The following is a 9,696-nucleotide window of genomic DNA, read 5'->3' on the forward strand; positions in this document are numbered from 1 at the left end:
TGTACTAGCAGTACCATGCAATTTTAGGAGGAAGTGTGATGAATAACTTCAAGCAAACCCATGTTTGGAGTAGATAAATTACTCAAAATAGGATTAAATCAGTCTAAATTAGAAATGCCCCTGAGATCAGAAATGAGAGATTGAGGAAATTTACCAATTTACATAGGAGCCTGAATTAGCAGAGAAGGGACCATCAATAGTACTTAGGGTCTAGTTGCCATAGTATCCATGTGCTGTTCCCGTGAGGATATTTTCTAGTTTTTGGACATGCTTTTTCTCCATTTCTATCACTATAGTCTAAGGTAGCTTTTATTTAGTCCACAAACTTGTGACTTTGCTCCACATTCTGCTGATCAGCAACAATCAATTACAGCTGATAACTACCTTAATTAGGCAAACTAGGAGCTGCACTGGATACATGAATTTGTTTCACGACCAGTCATTCTGTCATCTCAAAAAAGTCATAATTGAGGGAATGATCTTGTGAAGAGCTGTACAACTCATGGTAGGTACTGAGCAGTCTCAACTCCCTCTGGGCTAAAGACACTCAGGACAGCATAGGAGTAGACCCTCTACACCTTCATTTTAGAAATTAGTAGTCAGTGCTCCTCTAGGCTTTAGAACAACTACAGAATCTCCAGCCAGGCAAGTCAAATAACTGACACTGACATCACATATTCTGATCAGAAAGGTTAAAGCCCGCTTACAAAGTGAATCTCACATTGTTTAAACAATCAGATAACGGTGGAAATAAAGAGAGCTGAAGTACATCTAAAATAAACCTTTAAAGACAAAAAAAACCAAAAACCAAAACCAAATAGAAAACCTACAGCTCTTCTCAACTAAGAGTATGAAGCCTAATTTGATGAAAAATAATGGTAGGATGTCTAAGATAGCCCATATATATTTATCACAATTGTACATGCAGTTGTGGTAATTGTATTTACAAGTTAGATGTACTGTTCATGCAATTCTGAAAATCTGGGCCTTATATTTAATAGTGACTGCCTTCCATTCAAGACCAATTTTATAAACTTTATACCCGCATATCTTAACTACATAGACATTCCATGCTTAGTGAAAGGATTAACTCTATCCCCTGACAACTACTGTCTAGAAAATAGCAACGTCATGTGGACACCCCAATCTCACTCAGTAGGTGAGATGAGTACAAACATACAAAATTTGCTTCACCAAAAACTGAAATCCAGTCACCTTGGTGTAAAGTGAAACCTACAATCAACTTGCCAGATACCCAGCAGTTATAAATCATCATAGCTCCTTTAAAACCTCAATGGAGCTACACAGATTTACAGCAACTAAAGCTCTAGCCTGCAACCTCATTTATGGAAACGAGTTGGCGACTCAGCAAATCTGCTCTTGATGTTGCAATGTCTGCAGCTGCTGCTGACCGGGTCATTGCCCAGGCAGGTGCTCCCAGGATTTTCTCTGCTACACCTAGATGAGGTAAGTAATCGCCACTGTTCAAAACCCAGAGCTCCTGTCTGTGTCACTAAACACTCTTTTGTTCCCCTGTGACAGGATCACTAGGATTGACCATAAACTGAACCTCGAGATGTGCTTGGCTCTTCAGAATGCAAATTCCATACCGTGTATAAAATTACACAAGAAAGTTGCTACATCATTGCTCAGACCCAAAGTCCTGACTTACTTGTTATTGTTACAGGAATGCAGCCTGAAACGGAGTGAGATCTGTTCATTGCACAACAGTCAGGTTGGCTACTATGTTTTTGGCTTCTTTTTTTTGTTTTAAAACTACAAGGTTTTCACAATATTACTTGTAAACTGCAAGAAAAATTAATGATGCCAACTCAGCTGCTTGAAATTAAATGACTGATGAAGTCAAAGGCAGCAGAGGGGGCAGTGTTGAAAACCCAATGAACATTACAGATGAAGACTCCACTATTCTTGAGGTTGTATTTTAGAGTGGTAGTCAAGCCAGTTGTTAAGGCATGACAGGGACAGTCAGGTCATACAGAACAGGATAATGAGTATCTTTCCCCTCGAGTCAATACCAACTTTGGTTTCTTTACACTAGCAATAAAATCAGCTTTTCATTTAAACTTGTCCTATCTTATTTTATCTGGCCATTTAAAAATCAAATCAACTAACTCCAGACCCTCCACTCCTGTCCTTCGGACCTTACTAATTTGTGCAATCCCTTCTGATTAGTTGCACCAGTTAGGGACTATTATTTCTTTATTGAAAAAGCAAGGGTTGGAGCTCCAGTGCCCTTGAATTCTATGAATATGTCATCGCTTTTGATTTTATACCATTGTCCACTAGATGGTACTCTTTCCTTTTCGCTGAAGTTTATTTATTTATTTATTTATTTTAAAATAAAACACAGATTTGAAGCCTTCATATGTATGCGTTCTCTGATCAAACAGTGCATACTGGACCCAGTGACTACTTGATCTGGTATTTGTTGGACAGACCGCTTTCCTGGCTCTCTCGTGCATCACGAAAGACTGGCCTGCTGCATGGTTTGAGTCCAGGATTTATTCTGAGTGCCATGCTGCACTGTAAAACTATGATATTGCTGCTGAACTTAGTGTCATCACATCACAATACATCATTGTCACAGCCATGTGACAGCATCGCATGATTCAAGAAAAGTTGAGAGAACAAGAAAAGTGGGGTTCCACATGCACTTCTTTGCACCAGACTAAATGCCACTGTCTTATAGGCCAGAGCATATTTGTCAGGCATACACTATTCCATGAAATGCCTGCTCTGAAGTGTTTTAACTCTTCTGGGGCCATGGACTGGCTGCCACAGGCTAGAACCATGTCACAGTGGACATCCTCTGATTAGTGAAAGGTTATGGGCACAGACACAGAGCTGAAGTAAGCCAGAGTTACACTGCTTTAGCCCAGCTAAAGTGGCTCACTTCGGAGCTCTTATGGGTTGGAACTACCAAAATTGAATCCGGTACAAGAGGGACAGTTGGGGGGGAAAGCAGAAGTAGGATGGGCAGCTCCACCTCCACATTTCAAAGGAAAGAAAGAGAATAATTAACTCCTCATATGCCATTTCCCAGCCCTTCAGCCCTATGCTCACTGCCACATATTTGAGATGTGGGTGCAGGACAGCATGACAACTGGTCTATTTTAAACATCCCAAGGGGGAACAAATGCCTTATGCCCAGAAAACATCTGCCAGAACTTGCGGCAGTGAAATGAATTGACTTCTGAGTTAGCCCATATATCACATTATATGACTGCGGGGCAGAGTCCTCATATGCTCTGAAATCTATATAGTCCAAGCCATGTACTCTTTCTGGGGTTTGGTTTTTACTGATAAAAGAGTAAAACATACAACTCAGTCCATCTAGAGGAGGTTCCAACCCCTTTTAGATACTTGTTGGAGTGAACATGTACATGGCAAATTGATTCAGCTGAATTTATTCTGCACTTTCACGCAGAGGTTCAAACAAGTGACAGAGGGGACTTGACAGTGGAGTCCTGCATCCCTATGTAGGATCCTAGGCCCAGACCCACAAAGCTGCTTAGATGTGCAAACCCCAGACTTAGGCACCTAAACCTGACACTTAGGTCCCAGTTTGGATTCCACTGTGATCCACAAAACTCCCATTGACCTCCATAGACACCTGAACCTGACGTGGTGAGTAAGTTTCCAGAGTAAGAGTTCCCTAGATGCCTACATTTCTGCCTCTGAACACGCACACTGCTGCCTATCACCCACCACGCCCCAGAGCAATTCACAAACTAGGGAAGACAGGCATTTGGGCACCTAAAACTCATGCGGGGCCCAATCTGTTAGGCATGCTGAGAGGGCATCTACTCGATCAGATTCCTTTCAAAATCCACCTGGAGAAAGACAGGTCCATTTTATAACTTCAAGTCCAGTGGTTAGAGCATTTCCCTTGGGTATGGGCAACCCAGGTTCAATTCCCCCCTTTACTGAGGGGGAAAAGGGAGACCCCAGTTCAAATCCTACCTCTCGGGAAAGTGCTCTGATTACTGAGCTATGGGATATTCTGATATGGGGCTCCCTCAGTCTCTCCAGAGGAAGCTGTTCCACTGTGATAAATAATTAGAGTGACTGGAACAGGGGAACTGACCTGGAGTTTCCCCACTGCCATGGTGGATACCCTAACCATTGGGCTCCAGAGGGTCTCTCCTCCTTTTGCCCCCCACAACTATTTGAATATTTATTCACAGTGGAATTGGCATTGGGCCAGAGCCAGAATGACTCTGCAGTCCAGTGGCTAGAGCACTCACCTTGGAGATGGGAGATCTCAGGTCTGGTGCCTCTGCTCCAACTATGCTTTGGACTATCCCACAGCTCAGTGGTTACAGCACACTCTTGAGAGGTAGGAGACCCCTGTTCAAATTCTCCTCCCTACCAACAAGCAGAGGGACGTATTGAATGTGGGTCTCCCAGATGAGTGCTTTACCCACTGAGCTCCTGTTCCTTTTCCAGAGATTTTGCACGAAGCAAGGCAGGTGTCTAACTCATTCTCACAGAAAGACCTGAGGTGCCTAAGATGCCTGACTCCAGGCAGTGGGTTCCCATTCATGGATTGCTATCAGAGCTACGCATCTAAGTGCTTTCCTGCAGCCTGGATTTATCACCAAAAGATGGGGTGAAGGGGTTGGCATGCTTAGGACACACCCCTGTTGTTGGAATCTCCTATAGGCTAGCTGAGGTGGATTCAAGCCTAACAATGTTGGCTTTTTTGGATTGTGTTCCAAGGTGTCTATCTCTCCCCATTAATCGTATAGGAAGCCTAGGTGCCTAACTCAAACTCTGTGGGTCATGGTGTTGTGCCAGTGATTTTCTAGGCACTTTAAAATTAAGCTCCATGACATAGCATTGCCATGCTTTTGTGGATTTGGGCCCTACAGTCTGCCATCCTATTAATAACAATAATCTGAACAGATACATACAGTACTTCTCAGGAGAGGCTCAATACGCTCTTTACAAAAGTGCTTATCCCATTTCACAGATCCAGAACTGAGGCATAGAGCAGTTAAGTGCTTTCACAACACAGTACAGCGAGTCCATGGTAGAGGTGAAAATAGAAGCCAGATCTCCTGGTTGTTGTTTCCCAATACACCTTAAAGGGCAGTAAAATAAAGAGATTACAAGTGGGCCAAAAGGAAAAGACAGCTTAGTGACAAATGCTACTAAACAAAAGGACTGTAAGTGTATGTAGAAAAGGGCAAGGTACCCTACGATTCATCCCTGCAAGGAAAGGTCATTCCAGAGGCCAGAATGCACAAAGGACCTTGCCCCAAATGATAAAATCTGTACAGAAGAGGACAAGCAAAGCAGCAGTGACCACTGGAAACAAACCAAACCCTTCAAATGGGACAGCAAGACACCTAATGTTGCCAAACTGAAGTGCTCAAAAATCAGACCTGGCCCCCCCCCCCCCCAAAAAAAAAAAAAAAAAAAAAATCACAAGATACTTTTTTTTAAATTTATGAGGGTTTTTTTTTTTTAAATTAATTTTGTATTTTTATTTGCCTTCTGGTTTTTGGCCCTTTATTTCACATTCAGGTCAGGTCTTTGAGCTTTTTCTCTGCAACTTTGAGAGCTAGAAACTCACTTTAAAAAAGCTGAGAGTCTCACAAATCACACAACTCCAGGAATTGGGGCTTTAAGAAAAACAACAATGATCATGAAACTTGCATTGAAATCATGAGAGTTGGCAACACTCTAGCACTGCACAGCAGTGCCAGGTGCTGATACTGCTAGGCAAGTACTTACCTCCATCAGGCCTGATTAAGGTCTTCTGGAGTACATGGAAATTTGAGGACGCTCCCCCCCCTCTCTTTACACCAGTAACATAGGTGCCTTTCAACACTACCCTTCACCACCTCATTATTTTTCTTTACTTTTTTGGCTTACTGGTGTCTCTAGATCTTAGTCTAAATCCATTCTTACTGATCACACTGTTTTCCTGTGTTTCATTTGGCTGAGTCTAGTGCCACCTTAAAGTTCAAGGTTTAGTTCTTTAGTCAGATTTTTGCTTTAGTTTGGAAATTTAGTCTCAACCTGGGGCACTGACTCTCCCTCCAAGCCCTCCTAACCACAAGGGAGTGGAGATCACTCTCTCCTTTCTGTCCATATGGGATGGAAGGTCCAAAGAGTTAGAGAAGGGGGCCTCTGAAACTTTTTCAGTTGTAAGAAGGTCAAGGTATATGAATGGTTGAGAACCAATGGTTTTGACCTAAATAAAGTCAGCCAAGTGGTATTAAGACAGAAACCCTGCAAAACTTACATTGAGACAGCCACAAGTCCAGGAGGAAGGAAATCTGCACCCTGACTGCAGAGACACAATAGAACCTTATGAAGTGCTCTAAAAGTATGCAAAAGCTGGAGATACCTAGTAATCCAGTCTACTACCTACCAGCAGAGAAATATCAAAGAACCTCATGTTAAAGGCATATGTCATGCCCATATAACCCCCTTCTGGCCCAGCTGTGGAACTGCAGGTTCACCCTACTCTACCCACCCCAATGGGGTCATCAGTAAGTTCCCTATCAAGGATTCCAGCAAGGCAAAGCCAAAAAGAACATACCAAAACAAACAAGCCCTCTTTAAGAAGGGCTCAGGAAGAAAGCAGTCTTAACAAAACTCATAAGGTCCTTACCTCAGCGTTCCCACATTTAGAAACAAATTCATTCATTCACTCACCCCCAGTTAGCCTGGCAACCTACACGATTTCAATGCCCTCCCCTCCAGGTCAGAGGGCTCTTCTTGTTTAAATAGCCCAGCCTCAGGGTGGGGCCATGGGATCCTTGATTTCACACAGGCTTGCTTGAGCTGTAAGGCATAGAATATTCTTTAAAGGAGTGCCATACCCCTTCAAGCTCTCCATTTTAAATGAGGCAAAACCAAGAGAGCATCCAGCACTTCCAGTGCAGGAATGCTACTCTAAACATTCCCTTGCTGAGGCTTTTTCATTTCTAACCATGAATATCAATCCTGAACCTGTCAGAGGCCGAGCACCTTCAGCTTCCATTCATTTTACTAAGTGCACTCAGCACTTTGCAGGTTCAGGTGTACTGTGTTCAAGGGGAGCTAAGGACCATCAGCACCTTACAAGAGAGACTCAGTATTTTGTAGGACTGGGTCCAATAACCAGAACTGCATTTGGGAAGAACTCATTGACAAGCAGTGGAGTGTTATAACAGCTATCTGAACAAACCTCTATATACTGGAATTAAGAGAACAACCTCCAATGTTATGAGAGCTGGATTAGCATCCATAAAATCAATGCTGCTCTGATCTTAGCATTTCATTATCTCATGTTTTATTTAGTGATGCATCAAACCAGTTATGTCTCTGAAATATGTGCTTCATGCTCACTAAACTACCAACATGTGTTGATCAAAATAGCCATTGCCTTCTATTGATAGATCAACCAGCATGAATGAAAGAGACAAAATCTTACACTTACAACTACGATGATTATTCTAGAGCCACTAGACCTGCTTATGTCAAAGAGTTTGTGGATTAATGACACAAGTCAGGCTTTGTGAATCAAGGTCCTTCATTAGAACAAATGGGCATGATAACTAGAGCAATCATAGGTGGCAGCAGCCTCAAAGATCCAAAGATAATTGAATATGAGAAACCATCAGAACCTGCATCTGACAAAGTGGGTCTCTGCCCACGAAAGCTTATGCCCAAATAAATTTGTTAGTCTTTAAGGTGCCACAGAACTCTCGTTGTTTTGCTGAAAACAGACTAACATGGCTATCCCTCTGGAACTCATTAGGACTCTGGAGCTGTTACAGTCAAGTTTGTCAGCAGTCAATGGACTGCATGCATGCACAAAAGCAAAGGAATTCAAAGTTCAGATTAAATTTGGCTTTTACTATATGAGGTTGTACCCGTAGGATCTCCATCATTGATATAACACCAAATTGCAGGATTGGATCTCTGCCCATTTTCTTTCTAGCTGCACCCCTCCTTCAGCTTCACTATCACATAATCTGTGTATGGGTTTCCCATTCTATCATCTTCTCTCTCCTTGGTATTTATGTGCTTATGGTACTTATCTCATCAATGGAGGAAAAAAACTGCACAAGACTTGTGGCTAAATGGATTTACTCCCTCATGTTCAGCGCTGCCTGGTTCATCTCTTGTTTTAAACAATTTTTGGGAGGCAACCAGCACTATCCATAGAAGATGAATACAAACACGTTCAGAAACACACACAGTCCTGATGGGGGATGGGAAGCGGGGCTGCAGAAAATGCTCACCCTTAGTGCAGGAATATAAATTGCTTTCACAGGGAGATCACAGGAAAACTAATCAAGCAGAAAACCTTTTCTTACCATATCCAGAGGGGCAAACACAGTTTGATACATTTGTGAAACCAAATGGAAAAGACACCTCGCTGCTCTTCCCTAGGCACTTTTGTTCCAGATGGATATAAATAAGCTCGGAGTCATTAACGTGATAGCAAGTAGGTATCATCCCTTCTTTTGAGTGCTAAAGAATTAATGACTTTCCTGTTTGTTCCTTTTTTTCTTTTTACTTTGGGTCTAGATTTAGGGCTCCTGTGTGGGCATGCAAGAGCAGTGTTCAAGATGCCCCAGGAAAAGGTAGGGAAGGGTATGGAGGCACTGCTCTCTCTCTCCCACAACTAATAGAGCTAGCCAGCTGCACACTGAGCCTAGGGAATCGCATAGCAGCTATATGCCCCAAGAAGTCTAGGAGACATTGCCTCCTGGAGCTCTCTTTGGGGCAGAGCAGCTGAGCAGCACTTCCAGTATGGGCCTATACCTCATAGCCATCAAATTGCTTTAACTGATACAGAGTCTTATTTAATATGCTGAATGGAATACTTCTGCACGGACACAAGGAACGGTTGGATGATCTAATACAGTGGTTTTCAACCTTTTTTCATTTGTGGACCCCCTCAAAAATTTCAGATGGTGCAGACCCCTATGGAAATCTTAGACATAGTCTGCGGACCATCCAGGGGTCTGCCGAACATAGGCTGAAAACCACTGTTCTATGATAACAACAATCTTTTGCAGATCCCCTTAAACATAGTCTATGGACCCCCAGGAGTCTGTGGACCACAGATTGAAAACGGCTGATCTAATACCATAGTTACTTCCAGTCGCTAAGATCTACAGCCTATAAATCTGTTCCTTAAATGAAGTGATGCAGAATCTTTGAAGGAGGTGGTGCATTCAGTTTTCCTAGTAAAGCCATTGCTCTGGCAGCGTTACCATGGGATTGGAATGACTCAAATCTTAGCATGTGAACAAAAGTCACAAAATAAGAATGGAGTTTGCAGATGGCCTCAAGTCATGGCAGCCCAGATGGACACAATGGATGACATGAAACAACACTTCAGAAATGTATTGATTGATAAGCTAATATTATCTGATGTCTTATATCTTGCAGCTCATTGCAGATCTCTCCTGACTTTGTCCTCTGGAATTAGACCACTATAGCCAGGTCTTTGGAAACTCCTTAAAGTCTACCAGGGATACATTCACTCCCCACTCTATTCAGTCTGTGATTACAAGGGCCAAATTTTCATCCATGCAGACAGTCTGCAAACACAAACTTTGCTCAGGGGAGATTTGCTGAGGTCTAAGGGATGGGGTAAAGAAACACTCATGCAGGTCACTCAGCAGCAGCAGAGACACTGTTAGGCTCCTCCTGCATCCA

The 9,696-nt window shown here is 42.7% G+C and overlaps 1 protein-coding gene across 1 annotated transcript in view; it reads right to left on the reverse strand.

Moving 5' to 3' along the window:
• The window catches only part of ELF5 (E74 like ETS transcription factor 5), a 38,873-nt gene extending 32,199 nt beyond the window's left edge, over positions 1–6,674 (reverse strand). Inside the window, exon 1 of the mRNA XM_067558099.1 lies at positions 6,650–6,674. The gene's annotated coding sequence lies outside the window, so the exon portion shown is untranslated. The remainder of the gene's footprint in view (positions 1–6,649) is intronic.
• Positions 6,675–9,696: the final 3,022 nt, after the last annotated feature.

Source organism: Emydura macquarii, unplaced genomic scaffold (genome assembly GCF_026122565.2).
Source record: "Emydura macquarii macquarii isolate MOO-44397 ecotype Brisbane River unplaced genomic scaffold, CSIRO-AGI_Emac_v2 contig_1876, whole genome shotgun sequence".
Taxonomy (NCBI): domain Eukaryota; kingdom Metazoa; phylum Chordata; order Testudines; family Chelidae; genus Emydura; species Emydura macquarii.